Raw genomic sequence first — 17,077 nt, 5'->3', positions numbered from 1 at the left:
TGGTAGTTTGAAACTACTACAATTCGCCTTCCTTAGCTTGGCTGAAGTTTCCAGGTTTTGCCTCATTTACTGCAAAGGAAGTGGAAAATACTCTCTCTCTTGGTAACCTCTTTCTGATCTACAATATTCTGTGACTGGACATCCTGGAGCAAGAAATGTCCACAGCCTGCAGCGATCACCACATTATAACCAACAGCCCTGCCCACCCACACTGCCCAGAGAGGCTTCTTAGTAGAAGCAAAAATGATTCCTGCTGAAGTAAAGGGCCACCTGTAGCTGCATTTTTATTAAAATGTTTTAAATTATTATTTTCTACTTTTTATCTAGATGAATTCCTCAGACTTGGGCTCACAAACCACTCGAGCTTGATCATCCTTAGCTTGTGCAACCAAATACGACCTCTGGAGTGATGTAAGAAATATCCAAAAGTGTAAGTGAAACCTTTAGCCTTCCCCTTCACACGTCTTATCAAAATAGTCTGCAAATTAGTTTTACAATGGTCCTTTTCACCACCTTCCCTCCGACACTACTATATTCTGGAGTAAAAAACAGCCCTAAAATAACGGTGATGGATCAAGCCCTGATCTTTGGACTGGGTAAGAGTGGTCTGCTTAATTCAGACACTCTGTTCATCACCACCCCCTTTTCTGAATCATTTTGTACACCATAAGCGTGGAAGGGTATACTCAGACATGAGTCCCTTGCTCACTGATCCATCAGGATTCAAGCAAGCCGGGCCGACGACGCCTGAAATGGCAGAAACCGGTCCCCGGAAGCTTGTCTCCTTTCTGGTGAAGAATTGGCTTGGTAGTTTGGCCTGCCCTGTTCCCATGATGCACTGGGCCAGGGACAGACTAATTTGCATATAGCCAGGTTCTGAGCTGGGATGGGGCAGTGAGCTAAATAACGGTGATGGATCAAGCCCTGATCTTTGGACTGGGTAAGAGTGGTCTGCTTAATTCAGACACTCTGTTCATCACCACCCCCTTTTCTGAATCTAAAATGGCGCAGGCATGAGCACAAAAGTAGTTTGCCCGTGTAGTTCTTAAAATGCGTAATCAGGGGGATTATTTACAAGCCCGTTGCGCCGCCGGTGCATCACTTTTAACATAGGAAAAAGTGACTTCCGGCGGCACCAGGGGCTTGTAAATAAGCCCCCAGGCTCCTCAGGTTTTCCCTGGTCTTAATTTGGCATTACCCCCTATTTAATCCACCCTTGTAAATGGGGGACACTGCCTCCTATTTACACCACCCTTGTAAATGGGGGGCAGCGTCAGAATCAATTGGTGTTGCGGTTGACCGCCCACAGCAACACACATTGCCTACCCCTTTCATGCTAAGTGTAGCGTGAAAGGGGGCCTTATTCACAAGGTGGCGTTAAGCCACGTTAACACCGCTTTGTAAATAAGGTGAAGGACTTAACACCACAGGAACATCACAAAAAGTGACGATCCTGTGGCGTTAAGCCCTTGTAAATATGCCCCTATGTGCATTAGAATAAATATAAATATTATAATCTCCGCAATTACTACACGGTTTAGCGAAGGCTAGTTACGCCCCAACCACATTTCATTGCATATCCCTATTCTGTTAATCTAGACCCACACCTACATTATAATCAGCTGTTTCACAGCATGGTTGGGTAGTTAATAATAATATGCTAAGTCAAGGAAAGCCACCCTAGGTACCCTATTCTGCCATTAGGTATGAAGTTGTAACTTGTTTTTTTAAGAATTCCTCCTGCAATGATTCAGTGTGTCTAATCCATCCCTGCACCGGTTTCTTACATTCCTTTTTTATACTATAGAGTCAGAAGGGGTCAGCTCATGTTTGCCACCTTTTCAAAATAGAGTAGTACAGGGAAACTTGCTGATTTGCTCACCACGCCCTCGCATCGATGCCACGCATCTGCCACTGCTGCATTAGAGGACGCTCCTTCTCCCAACTTGCTGTCAAGTCCTGGAACAACCGTCCCCTGCACCTCCATACTTCATCCTCACTGACCCGCTTCAGGAAGGGACTCAAAACCTGGCTCTTCGACTGACAGAGCAGCACAGCACTTGAATAGGCTCTTGTTTGACAAACAGCGCTATATAAGTACCGCCAGATTGATTGATTGATGTTTAACACTCAAACTCTTAGAAAACACTTACAATCATTGCATGATGTCATCAATAATGTCACTGACCATGTCATGAGTGACGCAATATGTGAGATCAGAAGTAGTGCACTGCGGGGCATAAGTTATAGTTAGCTCAGGTAACTATAACTACTGAATTTCTGTGGTTGTGTGCATCTGAAATCTTAGGCAAATTATAACGTCCCTGTAACATTTGTTTTTTTCTGTGAATTTCTAAGTTTTTTAAAATTCTATTTCCTAACTAGAACATCCCTGTAACCTTTGTTTTTTCCAGTGAATTTCTAAGGTTTTTTAATTTATATTCAAACTATATTGTTCCTGTGACCTTTGTTTTTTGTGTGAATTTCGAAGGTTTTTTATTTTATTTCCTAACCGTAACCTTTGAGAGTTAGTGAGTAAGTGGCTGTATAGGTCAGTGAGTGGGTGTGTGAGAGTGTACGGGTGTGTAAGTGGGTGTGTGAGTGGCTGTATGGATCAGTGAGTGGATGTGTAAGTGGCTCTATAGGTCTGTGATAGGTGTGTGAGTAGCTGTAGGGGTTTGTGAGTGGGTGTGTGAGTGTAAGGGTATATAAGTGGGCATGTGAGTAGTTTTGAGGGTGTGTGAGTGGGTGTTTGGGTGGATTTGTGAGTCAGTGAGTCGGTCTGTGAGTGGTTGTGTGGGTCTGTGAGTGGGTGTGCTAGTGGCTGTGTGGATCTGTAACTGGCTGTGTGGATCTATAAGTGGGGGTGTGAGTGGCTGTATGGGTCTGTGGGTGCGTGAGTGGCTGTATGGGTCTGTGAGTGGGTGTGTGAAGTAGCTGTGTGAAGTAGCTGTATGAGCAGCTGTATGGGTCTGTGAGTGGGTGTGCGAGTAGCTCTATGGCTCTATAAGTGGGTGTGAGTGGTTTTGTGGGTGTGTGAGTGGTTATATGGGTATGTGAGTGGATGTGTGAGTATTTAGGTGTGTGAGTGGGTGTGTAAGTAACTGTATGAGTGTGTGAGTAAGTAACTGTATGAGTGTGTGAGTAAGTAACTGTATGAGTGTGTGAGTTGCTGTGTGGGTCTGTGAGTGTATGTGGGAGTGGCTGAATGGGTATGTGAGTGGGTGTCTGAGTGTGTGGTTATGTCAGTAGCTGTGTGAGTGACTGGGCCAGAACTGAAGCTAACCTGCCCCTTTATCCAACAACAGCTTTGCACAAAATTTCTACTTAACTGGAGTACTTTCTACTGGTTAATTAGTAAGTGCTAGCTCGTTGGGTAAATGTCTAGTGCATATTCTACAGTACAGCTGCATAATGGACCTGAAGGAAATGTCGCAAGTGCCCTTCTATGCCTTTAATTTCAGCAGTGTGACTGTTCCTCATGCGTTTTCGTCCCAAAATCTGTGATAACATGAATTTTCCTGTAAAGAAGATGACAAGACTACAAAGAGGTGAATCTCCACCAAACAAGGATACTTCCACTTAACTATATAAAGTAAGTGGTTCTATGTTTGGTGGAGATGTCCTCATATTCATCTAATCAAGAAGACGTCACCGAATTTGGCGGGAAACGCGCTAGGGTACCTTTTGCTAACCTGCCCATCATACTAGCAAAAGCAAGGAATACCTTTACATAGTACTGAGGAGGGCAGGGCCAAACGGCAGAGGCTTCCAGGTGATTTTACACATTTGGATACTCAGTAACTTAAGGGAAGAACCATGTCCTTTGCTCTCTCAGGAGTGGACAAGAATGAACCCACTTGTCACAGTCACTACAGATTGTGCTCCGATAGATTGACGATACAGTCACCTCCACTTAGAATTTCAGATCATTTTTCAATGAGGAAGTGGAGCTTCAATTGTTGCATCTGCAATATTTATATTTGCAAGTGCTTCCCGTTCAGGTTTAATTTCTGTGAAATAAGCATCAGGGTGTGGATGGTGGTTGAGCACAAATGGTTGCTTCCTGTTAGAGCTCATCACCGCACGGCACCCCCTCAGAAAAAACAGCGGCCCCTGGGCACCTCTTAATGCCATTTTGATGTGTGTTCAAGTGTAGATCAGATGCAGAAAGCAGGGGCTCCATCTGGTGGTCACAGAAGGCATTTAAGTAGGGAATCGGCAAGATTAATGTGACAGGCCCAAGATAATAGATCAGAGCCCAGCAGAATTCTCTTTTGAAGTACAGCACAATGTTGAGATTGGATACAGTATGCAAAGGTCAGAGTGAGGACATCAAATTGAATACAGAGTGCTGGTCTGTTCAGGCGGTAGGCCAGTAAAAAGAAAAGTGCTAAAATAGCAAGATGCTGTTGGAGCAAAAAATACCAATAACCCCTTTGATCGTTGAACAGAGGAGGACATCGGGTCCTTACATTTACATGGTTCCATGGGTACAGCACCGGCCATTTCGAAGATGTGACATTGTAGTTGCAACGGCAGCATCCCACTAGTGACCGGCACTCCTTTTTAGAAAATAAAGTAGCTCCCGTGTGCTTCTGACCTGCATTGACCATGCTAAGCTGTACTGATACTTTGACCTGCATTTACTGAAGATCTCTTGCAGAAGTTGGAGGCTTCTCTCGGTCCTTCCTCTTGTCTTTGATGACATCCATGCGAAGTTAGCGCCAATATCAAAGTGACCAAGATGGTGACTTCGAGGTCAAGGAGCCATAGAAGCTGAAGGTTTTCCTGCTGTGAGCACCTATACCTCTAGACAGTTTTATGTACAAAGGGCCGCCACAGCTCTTTTGGGGAACAGAAACTGCTTACAGTATATATTTATATTTGTGCTGGCTTGGAGTGGCTGGTTAATGCTGACAGAGGACTGGAGCACTCCTTAGACGGATCACTGCCATAACATCGACACTCAAAATATCGACCTACAAAATTATCAACACACAAATGCCGATAACATAAATATCGATACTCTATACTTATGTATTATACTTACAAACACTATAAAATAAATATTTTTTAATATACATGCAATGCAAAATCAAATACAAATAATATACTATTACACTTTTAAATAAAGTTAGGAAAAATCTGCCAAATTAATTGAAAACATTAGTAGCAACCAATGAAAAGTACCTATAACTAAAATACCCAATAAGATTGAAAGCACAATTAAACAAACACTATATAAGCAAAAGAAAATGTAACATTATTTTATACTACAACAACAAAACCAAGAATAAGGGGAATCTCTGGTGGATTGCTTCTGCAACACTGGACTTCATCATTGAAAGCTCAAACATCAAAAAGTAAGTACAATATCTATTTAATGTTACAGCTGCATAAAATAATCGTAAAGCACTTTTTTACAATAACTAAATAATTAATGTATATATATTTTTTATTATATCTCCTCTACAGAAACTTCAACACATACTCCACTACCTTCAAACATCATCCAAAAACTACCTTGCCAAAAAAGTAAGTAAAAATCTCAATTAAACTGTTAAAACAAGTAAAATTCCCAACCCAAATCGCCCACTACCCACACAAATCCCAAAATGAAATAAATGCTGTTAAACACGTTTATTAAAATGTAAATTTTTTCTACAGGAAATCAAAAGAAACACTAAAGGCAAGCACCAACAGAAACACCTCAGCGTCAAAAAAAGTTCAACATATTCAAACATGTAAGTGTAAAGTTGTATATAAAAACCTGTATTAAAAGTAAAACAATTACAATACATTTAATATTTTTATATACATTTTTCATAGCATTGGACACATCAGAATTTACTGAGGGTGCCAAATTCATAACTTCCCAGAAAGGAACATTTTTATTATGTTATATGGGGTATGTCTACACCCAGGAGAAACAGACAAGCAACAAAGTTAATTGGAAATGCAGCAAATATTATTCAAATGCATGCATGGGAAGGCTACAACAAAATAAACTACTGTGCTACATGTTAAGGAACATAACCACCCTGCTAAAATAGTTAAAACAGAAGTGAGAGATGCTTTAAACACTCTGAAAGAAGGTAGCACTAGCTCTCAAAAACCTACTACTGAAATATTAAAAGATGTACTCCCCAGAGTTCCAGAACATGTAACTGGCCAATTACCCGCTGTCTTAATGTTGAAAAGGCTAATAGCTAGAACAAAAAAGCAATTGCTACCACCCTACCTACCCTCAAAATATTCAGTGAATTACTTTGACAATAAAGCTAAGGACAAAAGAATTATTATAAATGCAACTCCCACAAACGTATTTAAACTTCAGAATTGTGAGACATGGATGATGGTCCAAAGCCATTTTACTAATTATATACAATCGATGGACTGTTTCACAATAACAACATCCCCTTTATATATACCCTGTTACCAAACAAAAAAAAACAACTCCCTATGTAGAACTCTTTACGCATGTAAAGTAACAAACAAATAATTACTATCTTCAAAAAATTATTATAGACTTTGAACAGTCAATGATACAAGCCATCCTGAAAAACTACCCTCACACAGCAATACAAGGTTGCTATTACCACTTTAATCAGTGCATTTGGAGACACCTTAAAAAAATCGACGCTCACTGTGGAAAATGCAACTAATATCAATTTTGCATGTGAAATTAAAAAAACGCATTGCACTAGCATATGTCCCAATACCTGATGCAGCAGAACACTACAATCAAACAAATGAACATAAACTAACTCCCCAACTCGACTATTTCCAGAACACCTGGGTGGAAAGCTACACAGATCTGGACACAGGAGAAAGCCTAAATCCCACTTTCCATTGTGGAATGTATATAACAGTATCCTAAACAAAGAAGCAAACACTAATAACACTGTGGAAGGATGGCATAATGCTTTCCAAGCCACAACAGGCAGAACCCAACCAACACTACATAAATTACTAAAATTATTCCAAAAAGAACAAAGCTACCAACAACTAAGACTTGAACAGTCTGTAACAAAACTAGGTCCAAAACCAACTAAACAGACTAAAACAATGGTCGAGCACCTACAAAACAAAGTAAGAACACTAAAGGGCTATAATATCTAGAAACAATAGCTAAATCCCTACTTTAGAACAATACTACAAAAACATAGGAAAACCGTAATTGTTCATTACATTCTTAAATAAACATTTCTTTGCAAACATGTAAAATATAAATATGTCAATTCTAACGTATTGTTAAAAATTATTTGACATAAATATATATTATATATTTACAAACGTCAATAAAAATGACAAAAATGATAGCTCCCTCCCACTGCAAATTATTTAAAATGATTTACTTTTTTGTTCCTGAAGAATTTAATCCAAACTGCCATAAATAAGTCCAAAAGTGTAAAAATTCCCAAAACTTACTTAAAAGTCCCCCCCAAAAATGGAAGAGTACAACGGAAAAAAATGTAATCCGGCGACATCATATCCACAGACTCCAATCCATTAAAAACCTGAAAAATGTAATTAAAAAAGAAACGCTCCAGGAAAACCCGAAAAATAAAGGAACTGTAAAATAATTATTAGCTTACTAGAAACTAATACACAGTTCCTTTAAAAAGCATGCTTCTCCCAACGGCAACTTCCAAACGAAAAAAACCTGTAAAAAAAAAAAAAAAAACTCCCGCACAAATACATAATAAAATCATTAAAAAACACACATAAACACACTAATATCACTATACACTAAACATATTTAAACATATAATACATACTCTAACACCTACCTATCAACGAGCTAACCGCTTTTCGCAAATGCAAAACTACTAACTAAACTGCACCCAAATACAAACTAACCATACACTATACACTACCTTCACCCAACACCTAAATTAAGCCTAAAAGTAATTAAAATAAACTTGCCTTAACCTATGCACCGCAGCTTTCAACCTCGAGCTTCTCCCCTTAGAAATGACCTAAAACAACACAGATGGCCTACAAAATACAACTTAGTTTAGGAAATGGCTACCTAAATGAAATAATAAAAATGCTTTTTTACGTTCGTCGATGTACATTAAAAATGCAATACAATTTATTTTTTAAATATTTAGTATTACTGATGTACTGAATGTTTTTTCTTCACTGTTTAGAAATGTTAAAGTATAATAGAAAATATTAGAAAATAAATATTTATTATTATACATTAAAATAAATATGTTAACTTACCTATGTGATTTAAAAAAAATACAATGCTTGCTAAAAATGTGAAAGCATGTGAAAATGTTAAAAAATATTTTTCCTTTTCAAAATGTTTTCTTACCTTAATTTTATTTGTACCTACAATTTAAATATCATACAAAATATAATATTATTTATTAAAAAATATGCAAATAATATTAAGTTATACAATGAGAGAATTGTAATAACATGTTATTAAAAATGTACACAGTATGTAATTATGTAATGCATATTTACAATGTAAATAAATATTCTATAATTGTTACCAAAAAGTGTGTTATAAAACATTTATAGAAACCAGTGATCAACTACATCTTTTATTTGTAAAAAAGGTACATATTTACTAAGTTCTACATTATAAAAAAGTTAAAATTGTTCCATGCTGACTATACTTAAAAATTATGTTTGTTACAATATGTACTAAATATGCAAAGTAAGCAAAACGAATGTATTAATATTTCACTTTATGACAATATATATTAAAAAATGTTTAATAAAACAAAATGCATATTATTTATTTGCTTGACTCTTTGAATGAAAATAAAAACTTTAATAAAATATAAATATTGTGTTGTATTTAATTCCTACATTAATTGAGGTTTTCTGTATTTACAATACAACATTTATCTTAAATTATATATCACACATATATTTCTTTTTAATACACATAGATAACATGCTATTACCACTTAAACATGGGTTTTTATCATTAACCTTACTACAAAATAAAGAACTGATATTTTACTATTCCCACTGTACACTATATCAACTCAGGGAAACTGCAGGACACTACACATATATAATTTACATTTCCCCAAAATGTCAGGGAAAGTGCTGGACACTAAACGTATATTTTTACTATTCCCATTCCAAACTGTAGTAACTCAGGGAAGGTGTTGGACACTTAACATATATAATTTACTATTCCCATTCCAAACTTAGAAAAATCAGGGAAGGTGTTGGATAGTAAACATATATAATTTAGTATTCTCACTCCAAACTAGAAAATGTCAGGGAGGATGCGGAACACTAAACATATATAATTAACTATTCCCACTCCAAACTGTATCAACTCAGGGTGGGTGCTGGACACTATACATATATAATTTACTACCTCTGCTAAATTGGTGTCAGAACCCAGGTTTAAGTGCTCCTCTTGGGGTGACAGAGGTAGCGGCGACTGCCATTAACAAAGGGTGGTGGGACGGGAGGCGTTGCACAGGAGGAATATAATTTTTACAAAAAAAATATAAAACGTACCTTTCAGTCGCGTTCGCCACCTATCCTCTTCCTGGGTCCCAGCAGCCCCTGTGACCCAGACTCTCATCCAATCCCCATGCTGCAGAGCAGCACGGGGATTGGTCTGAGCAGGCAGGGAAGACGCCCCGCTCAGACTAGGGAATCTGGAGTTTCTCCAGGAGAAACTTCAAAGTTGATTACATTGTGACAGAGTTGTATGCTGTGACATAATGATATATAATGCAGAGATATTGTAGTTTCTGAAGTATGGGAAGGGTTGTTGCAGTTCTGATTCGATGTGGATGTTTTTTCCGGATCTATGTGTGCATCTGGGTATGGCTTTTCTTCTAGTTTTCTATTTTTTTGTGTGCATATTTTTGTTTACTGGCGGTCAATGTTATGCTTTATTGTATGGTGGGGTGCGCCTGAGATAGTTATTTTCTTGTAACACACTACAAGTGCTAAGGGCACCTGAGGACGAAGGCGGTCAACCCTTTGACTGAAAAAGAATGCTAAACATGTTGACTAGATAAGCTGGATAGATGATTCATTCTTTTCATCAAAAATAACTTGTTTTTAACCTACATAGGATACCCAGTTATTGAAAGTGAAACCTCACAGGTATTGTTAGATCTATCAGCCCTAGGGTGGTCTTCCCCTCAAACGTTTTGCCTTCCTTCCTTTATTTTTGCTGATCTTTTGGCTGGCCTTAGGACTCCACGCACTTTACCACTGCTTACCAGTGCTGAAGTGCTTGTGCTCGTTTCTAAAACATGGTAATATTGGCTGATCCTCAATTGGCATATTTCATTTACTTGTAAGTCCCCAGTAAAGTGGTACAACCTGCACCCAGTGCCAGTACATTAAATGCCACTAGTGGGCCTACAAAACAGGGAGATGGTTGGAATGCTTGAATTAATCCAGCCCCAGGCAATTGCTCGAGCCACATTACAATCCATTGTTTTTCTCCCACCATGCCACCTCAGTTTGGATCCAGCCATATGCAAATCAGTCTGGACCCTTTTCCTAATAGGGACGGTCCAGCCCAAACTGCCGGGCCACGTCCTCGGTGGATCAAAAAACAAGCAACCTAAGAGTGGTTTCTCCCTTGTTACGGGCTCTTCAGCTGTGTATAACTTCCAGTGGTTCCAGTGGTACAGTGAGCCTGGGACCCATGCCTAGGGATACTGGTGCACTTAGGGCGTCAATCGCAAAAAACAAGGTGATGGATGAACTGCTTGAACTAATCTCAGCCACTGGCAATCACTTGGGCCGCATCCCAATCCATTGTTTTTCGCCCACCATGCCACCTCAGTTTGAACCCAGCCATCTGAAAATTAATCTTGACCCTATTCCTCGGGGCAACTGTCTAGCCCAAACTGCCAGGCCAGGTCCTCCCTGAAACGGAACTCAAGCAACCCACAAGCATTTTCTCCCTTGTTATGAGCTCTTCAGCTGGGTATAGATTGGTTTCAGTGACACAGTGAGCCCTGGACTCAGAATCAGAGGATTAGGGGGGATACACCAAGAGATACAGTGATGTCCTTCTAGAGGCACAATAAGGTAGACATTCCCAGCCTAAAGGAGACATACCTCACAGACCCAAAGTTGGAGAGGGTGATTACAAAATGGAGGGGGTAGTTGTACTCTGCCACCTTCTCAGAGTACGCTAGGGGGTCTCGACATGGTTAGCACCTGGGGTGACTTTCACACTGACGTATATGGAACCGTACGTAGAGGGACGATTCCTACTCCTACATGGCACATTGGATTGCCCGGAGGTGCATATCATGAATATGTATGCCCCAAACATAGACAATAGTCTCTTCTTCCACCAGATGCAAGATCTCTTGGTGGGGTAGGTGGATGCACCTATACTCTGAGCAGGGGATTCAAACTGTATACTTGATGACCCCCTTGACAGACACCAGCAGAGATAGGAGACAAAGCCGTGGATGATGTGCACACTTAGGGACATGATGGCTACTATAGGATTCCTGGACAGCTGGAGAACATTACATCAGTACTGTCAGGATACACCCGGCACTCGCAAACACATTACATATACAATTGAATGAACTGTTTACTGGTGGCAGGCATGTCCCCGGACAGATTAAAGACTACAACTCATCTGGGTCGATTCCGCTCTGGCCAATCCCATCTAGTGTTGGAATGTGCATGGGTGGCAACCCAGGGGACTGGCCGCACTAGCAGGATTTCCCCAGAGGTTTTATCCAATGTGCTATGTAGGGTCGCTTTGATGACCGCCCTCACAGACTATATGGAACATAACTAAAGCATGACGAATTCCAGGGTGACTGAATGGTAAGCCATGAAGGCTGTAATCAGAGGAGAATACATAAGTACCTCTTATGAGGTAAAACGGCAACTATGGAGGGAGCTGACAGCAAACGAGGGGGTAATGGCAGCACAACAGATGAGTGAAAACTAATCCCTATGTAAAGACAGCTTTACATAGGGAGGGAGCCAAGTTGGCAAGTTATTAGCATCAATACTATGGAGGCAGTTGAGTTCCCTTCCATCTTTCACCTTACCCATACCGATGGCACAACTACACACTCACAAGTGGAGATAATGGAGACATTTCAGTGTACATCTAGAACATATTTACTGTGGTAAGGGCGCAGCCTTGGGAAACAATATGAGGTCTTTCTTGGCACACATGACATTCCCTCAGGTTCTGGCAGAGCTGAGCAATGAGTTCGAGGCCCAGATCACTTTGGAAGAGTTGAGGGGGGCTTACAGTCTCTGCCAAGGGGTAAATCTCTGAGGGGTGATGGCTTCCCTATGGTGTATTATCAAATAAACAATCCGCAACTCATGCAGCACCTGCAAGAGGTCTTCGAGGAGGCCAGGTGGAAGGGAGAACTTTCCCCTACAATGAGGGCGGAGATCAGCATGCTGATAAAATCAGCTGGCGATCCATTAGACCCCTCCTCCTGACTATGATAAATTCTGATGCTAAGATACTTTGCAAGGCATTGGCCAAAATACTGAAAAACGTGGTGTCACCTGGTCCATGAAGGCAAGTGTGGGTTTATCCCAGGATGCAGCACGCCCAAGAATATAAGCAAACTCACATACTTGTTATGCGAGTAGGGAGGGAGAGAGGAGTAACTAGTGTTGTGCTTGGTTGACTTGAAAAAGGTTTTTGACACCTTGAGCTGGCTCTATTTTCTGGAGGTGTTGTGGGCGGTAGCCCAAAGTTCTGCGGCTGGGTCCGTCTACTGTTCACAGCCCCTGTGAGGGTCATGGCAGGAGAGTGGTCTTGGATGTCTGCACCACAGGCTGTGGCACCAGGCAGGGGACCCCTTTTGCTGCTGCTTTTCACGGTAGCACACAAACCACTGGTGAGGGACAAGTGATAGGAAAGTGGGGATTCACAGGGGGGCAGAGCACATATTGAATCTCACTCTATGCGGTCTCTGTCGGAATTCGCTGGCAACCTGCTGGAAATATTGAAATTTCTCATGGTTGAGGATGAATAAGTGCAAAACCATACTTTTCCCGATAGGAACACTGACCAGCACTCCGTTGGAACTCCTGCCCGACTGGGCCTTTGATGGGAAGTACATAGGTTTCGGTGTTTGGGAATCATGGTGGAAGCCATGGAGGATGAACACTATAACTACAGGTGGGAAGAGTCCTAGAGGGATTCACAGCATCCATAAAGTTTTAGAACATGCTCCCTCTCTCAGCGATGGGGAGTGGCAATTGCAAAAACTCTGTAACCTATACTTGATTCAGATCTCACTATGTCCGTTGAATCCCACTATGTTCAAACACCTTAATAGTCTATTGACTTCTCTAGTGAGAGCTGGTAGGTGCAGTCGAGTATCTCCTGATGTCCTGATGAGAGACTAGGGGGAGGAGGGACTAGCTGTCCCTGACCTGGAACTCTACTACTATGCAGCCCATATCCAGCATGCAGCCGGCTGGCTGGAAGAGGACGATAATTGGGAGAAGCAATTTCTGGCTGTAATATGGCAATGCCACTCTGGCGACACTATTCATGGAGCGAGGTGGCCTGGCTGCAGGGATCCCATACATTGTAAGACAAACTGAGATAATCTGGGAGAAGATAGTTACTAGAGTACTACATAAACAGAAAGAATCAACACAAGGATGTTTATGGGGTGGTCCCTACAATGGTGGGGAGCGCACAGTGTTCCTTAAATACCCCTCACACACCAAAAGGGCCCTTGGTGTCATGCTCCATCATTGGGGTCTTCGCACCCCTCTACGGAATGCGGCGTGCTGCTAACTGACGATTATGTGGGAGCACTGAATTTTGGCTATGTGTGGTGTGTGGAGGTATTTGGATGTTAAGTGAGTGGTGGGGTCAAAAAAGTGAATGTTAAAAAATACCTGGCAATGAGGTCTAATACATTTAATGGGCCTCCGTGCTGGTATTGTTAAAAGGGGTGTAGTAGAGGTATTTTGTATGTTAATGTACAACACCTCATGTGTGCATCGACATGTTTCGAAGCAAGGCTTCTTCTTCAGGACGGGGTGCACAGATCCCCACCTTACTCACGTCAGGGTCTCACTAGGCGTAACTACTAAACCTAGTTCTCTTTAATCTTAGCTAAAAAGGTGGCTAATATGTGAACTACTTATTTATTTACAAATATCTGCAATGAGTACCTGAAAGAAATGTGGGAAACAGAAGAACAAAAGAAGAAAAACAAAAGGTATTATAGTATTGAATATCCAACATGCTGGTTCAGTGACCTAGACAAAAGTGAGGGCAGCACTATCTAGACAAAATATGTCATCCTATTCCTTTGAGGTGCCCTGTAAAGAAAAAAGGGACAAATACAAGACACACACACATATAACATAAAACACACGCTCTATTTGGATATCCATTAGATGATGATGTGGTCTGGGATTTAAGTTTATCAAGGAGGTAAAAAGTCAAAGGTCAAAAAAGTGCAGAGTTGCTGCCAAACAAACGGTTAGCATCATGAGACTCCGGGACAGTGGGGTTGTAATGCTTAATAGCATCCCAAGAAAAAATGCAGGGTAGATCAATCAAAAAACATGGTCCAGCCTGTCCTTCCATTACTTACTTGGTGAAAGTTTCACTGCAACCCTGTGACCTGTCTCGGCTGTGCCGTACTTACAAAAGCAGGAGAATCCCAGTGCTTGACTGACCCCCACCACGGCTCCGTATTTAATGTGAGGAGCTTGGCTGTATATCCTTAAATACACCCAACTATTGGTGTTAATTGGTAAAAAACTGGGAAACAAGGTAAGCCTTATAAGGTATTTCCGGGTCTGGATCGCCCTCGCGATTGCTCTGTCTGATAGTATTTGTTGCAGGGCGAGGTCAGGGCCCCGCACGTGGTCACTGAACAGTGGCGCTGGAATAAATATGCACGGACACACTACTGCCAGGTATGCCGGAAAGACCCCGAGCGGTCTTCCGCCCATTTATTATATACCTCGGGACAAGCCCGCCCCGAGGGTGTGTGTATGCGTGTTAGAATTGATACATTGTAAGTTAGAGGCCGGGCGGCTCTCTACATCCCTCCTTCAGTTTAGTTTGTTTCTGGAATCATCTTCATTATGGGGAGGTCCACGCAAAATCTCTTAGTCTCTGGCTCGGGCCTGGGTTAGGCCTCAGATGGTACCGGTGGCTTCTACATGCGGGGGAGCTGGCAACCCCAGCCGGGGTCACTTCCGTCTGCGGCACTGGAGACAAAGGTCTTGCCGGGGTGTCTCGAGGTGTGTTGGGTTGGCTGGTGTTTTCGTCAGGTTTGTCCTGGCTCGGTCGCAGGGCGGGGGCCTCGGCCCACGGCCCGTCTTCGTCCTGACTGTCAGGTTCCGCACCCGATGCTTCCACGATGTTCGCGGGAGCGCCGGCCGGCCCTCCCACCTTTTTGAAGCAAGATACGTTGCGGGTGACAGCCTGACGGACTCGACGCGCCGTCACCATGGTTCCCTGGACTTTCTCAACTGTCCACCTCTCTGGTTCAAACGGAGTCCTGAACTTCCACCCTGGATGTCGGTCCTGGACCACCACGGTGTCCCCTTCTCGTAATCCGGGTTGTTTCGCATGTCGAGCATCGCTCGCCTTCTGGTTGGTCACGAGTCTCCGCGACTGGATGGTTTTGCCGTCTCTTGTCTCTGTGGGGGATGTCGGTATGTTGCCTCGTGGAGCCTTCTTGAATAGTACGTGCGAGGGGGCACATTTTGTGGTGCTGTGTGGGGTCTGTCTGTAGGCGCTTAGAAATTGATCCAGGGCAGCCTCCGGGTCATTCCCACTTTCCACGGCGATTCGGAGGGCCCTGTTAAGGGTCCGCATGAGTCTCTCTACTTCCCCATTGGCTTGGGGCCATAGCGGTGTTATTTTTCTGTGCTTTATTCGGAAGCCTTCCAGATACGCTTGAAAATCTCTTCCTTGAAATGGCGGCCCATTGTCTGATTTTAATTCTACAGGGAGCCCCATCGTGGCAAAGATGTGATCCAGTGCCTTCCTGACCTGGGGAAAAGCTATTGAGGGGATGACTTCCACTACAGGGAATTTTGAAAACGAGTCCACCACCACAAGCGTGTGTCTGCCATCCGGGAAACTCCCGAAGTCAACGCTCAGATGAGTCCACGGGGTTAGTGGTGCGTCTTCCGTGATTATTAGGGCTGGTGCTGGGTCTAGCCCGGTTATGGTGCAAGCGTGACACGAGCGTACCATGTCATCTACCATCCTGTCCATGGCGGGGAACCAGACTTTGTTTTTCAGCCGGGCTTTCGTCTTGGCCATTCCTTGGTGGCCCGCGTGTGCAATGGATAGCATGTGCCGTTGGAGGCTTTCAGGCACGACGATGAGATGTCCTCGCAGTACGACGCCTTCGTCTCCTACGCTCAGTTCATTTCGGATCTGCCATATCTGTTGTCGGGCATGGCTCACTTCCGGTCTCAACCCTTGGACCCCGTCGAGGAACCGAGTCCAGCTGTTGTCTTCGAGGGCCCTTTTGACTCGTGTCAGCGTCTCGTCCGAGGTGGTGGCCTCCCCTATCTCCTGCAGAGTCAGCGTGTCAGGGCAGGCTGGCATAGATACCATGTGGACAAATTCTTCGGCTCCTTGCCCATCCGCAAGCGGGAGTGCCTTCTTCGTCACATCTGGGTGTCGAGACAGATAGTCTGCCGGGTTGTGTGCCCCTGGCCGGAACACTAGGTTGAAGTTGTAGCCCTGCAGTTGGACGGCCCACCGCTCGATCCGTGGGGGAGCCATCCTGGATAACCCGGTGAAGAGTGGCAGTAGTGGTTTGTGGTCAGTCACGATGGTGAACTCCTGTCCACAGAGGTATAAGTGAAAGTGTTGGCATGCCCACTTTATGGCCAACGCTTCTCGCTCGATCTGGGCATATCGAGTCTCCGTGTCGGTGAGGGCTTTGCTTGCGTAGGCAACTGTTTTCCATTTGTCTCGGCCGTATTCTTGTAGTAATACAGCTCCCAGGCCCACCGGGCTGGCGTCTACGACGAGTTCTGTCCTCCTGCGCGGTTGAAAATACGCCATTATCGCCTTTGTCTAGAAGGCTCGCTTTGACGTCCTGGAACGCTTGGT

This window comes from Lissotriton helveticus, chromosome 6 (assembly GCF_964261635.1).
Source record: "Lissotriton helveticus chromosome 6, aLisHel1.1, whole genome shotgun sequence".
NCBI lineage: Eukaryota > Metazoa > Chordata > Amphibia > Caudata > Salamandridae > Lissotriton > Lissotriton helveticus.
The sequence above is the reverse complement of the archived record's forward strand: the minus strand, read 5'-3'. Positions refer to the sequence as shown.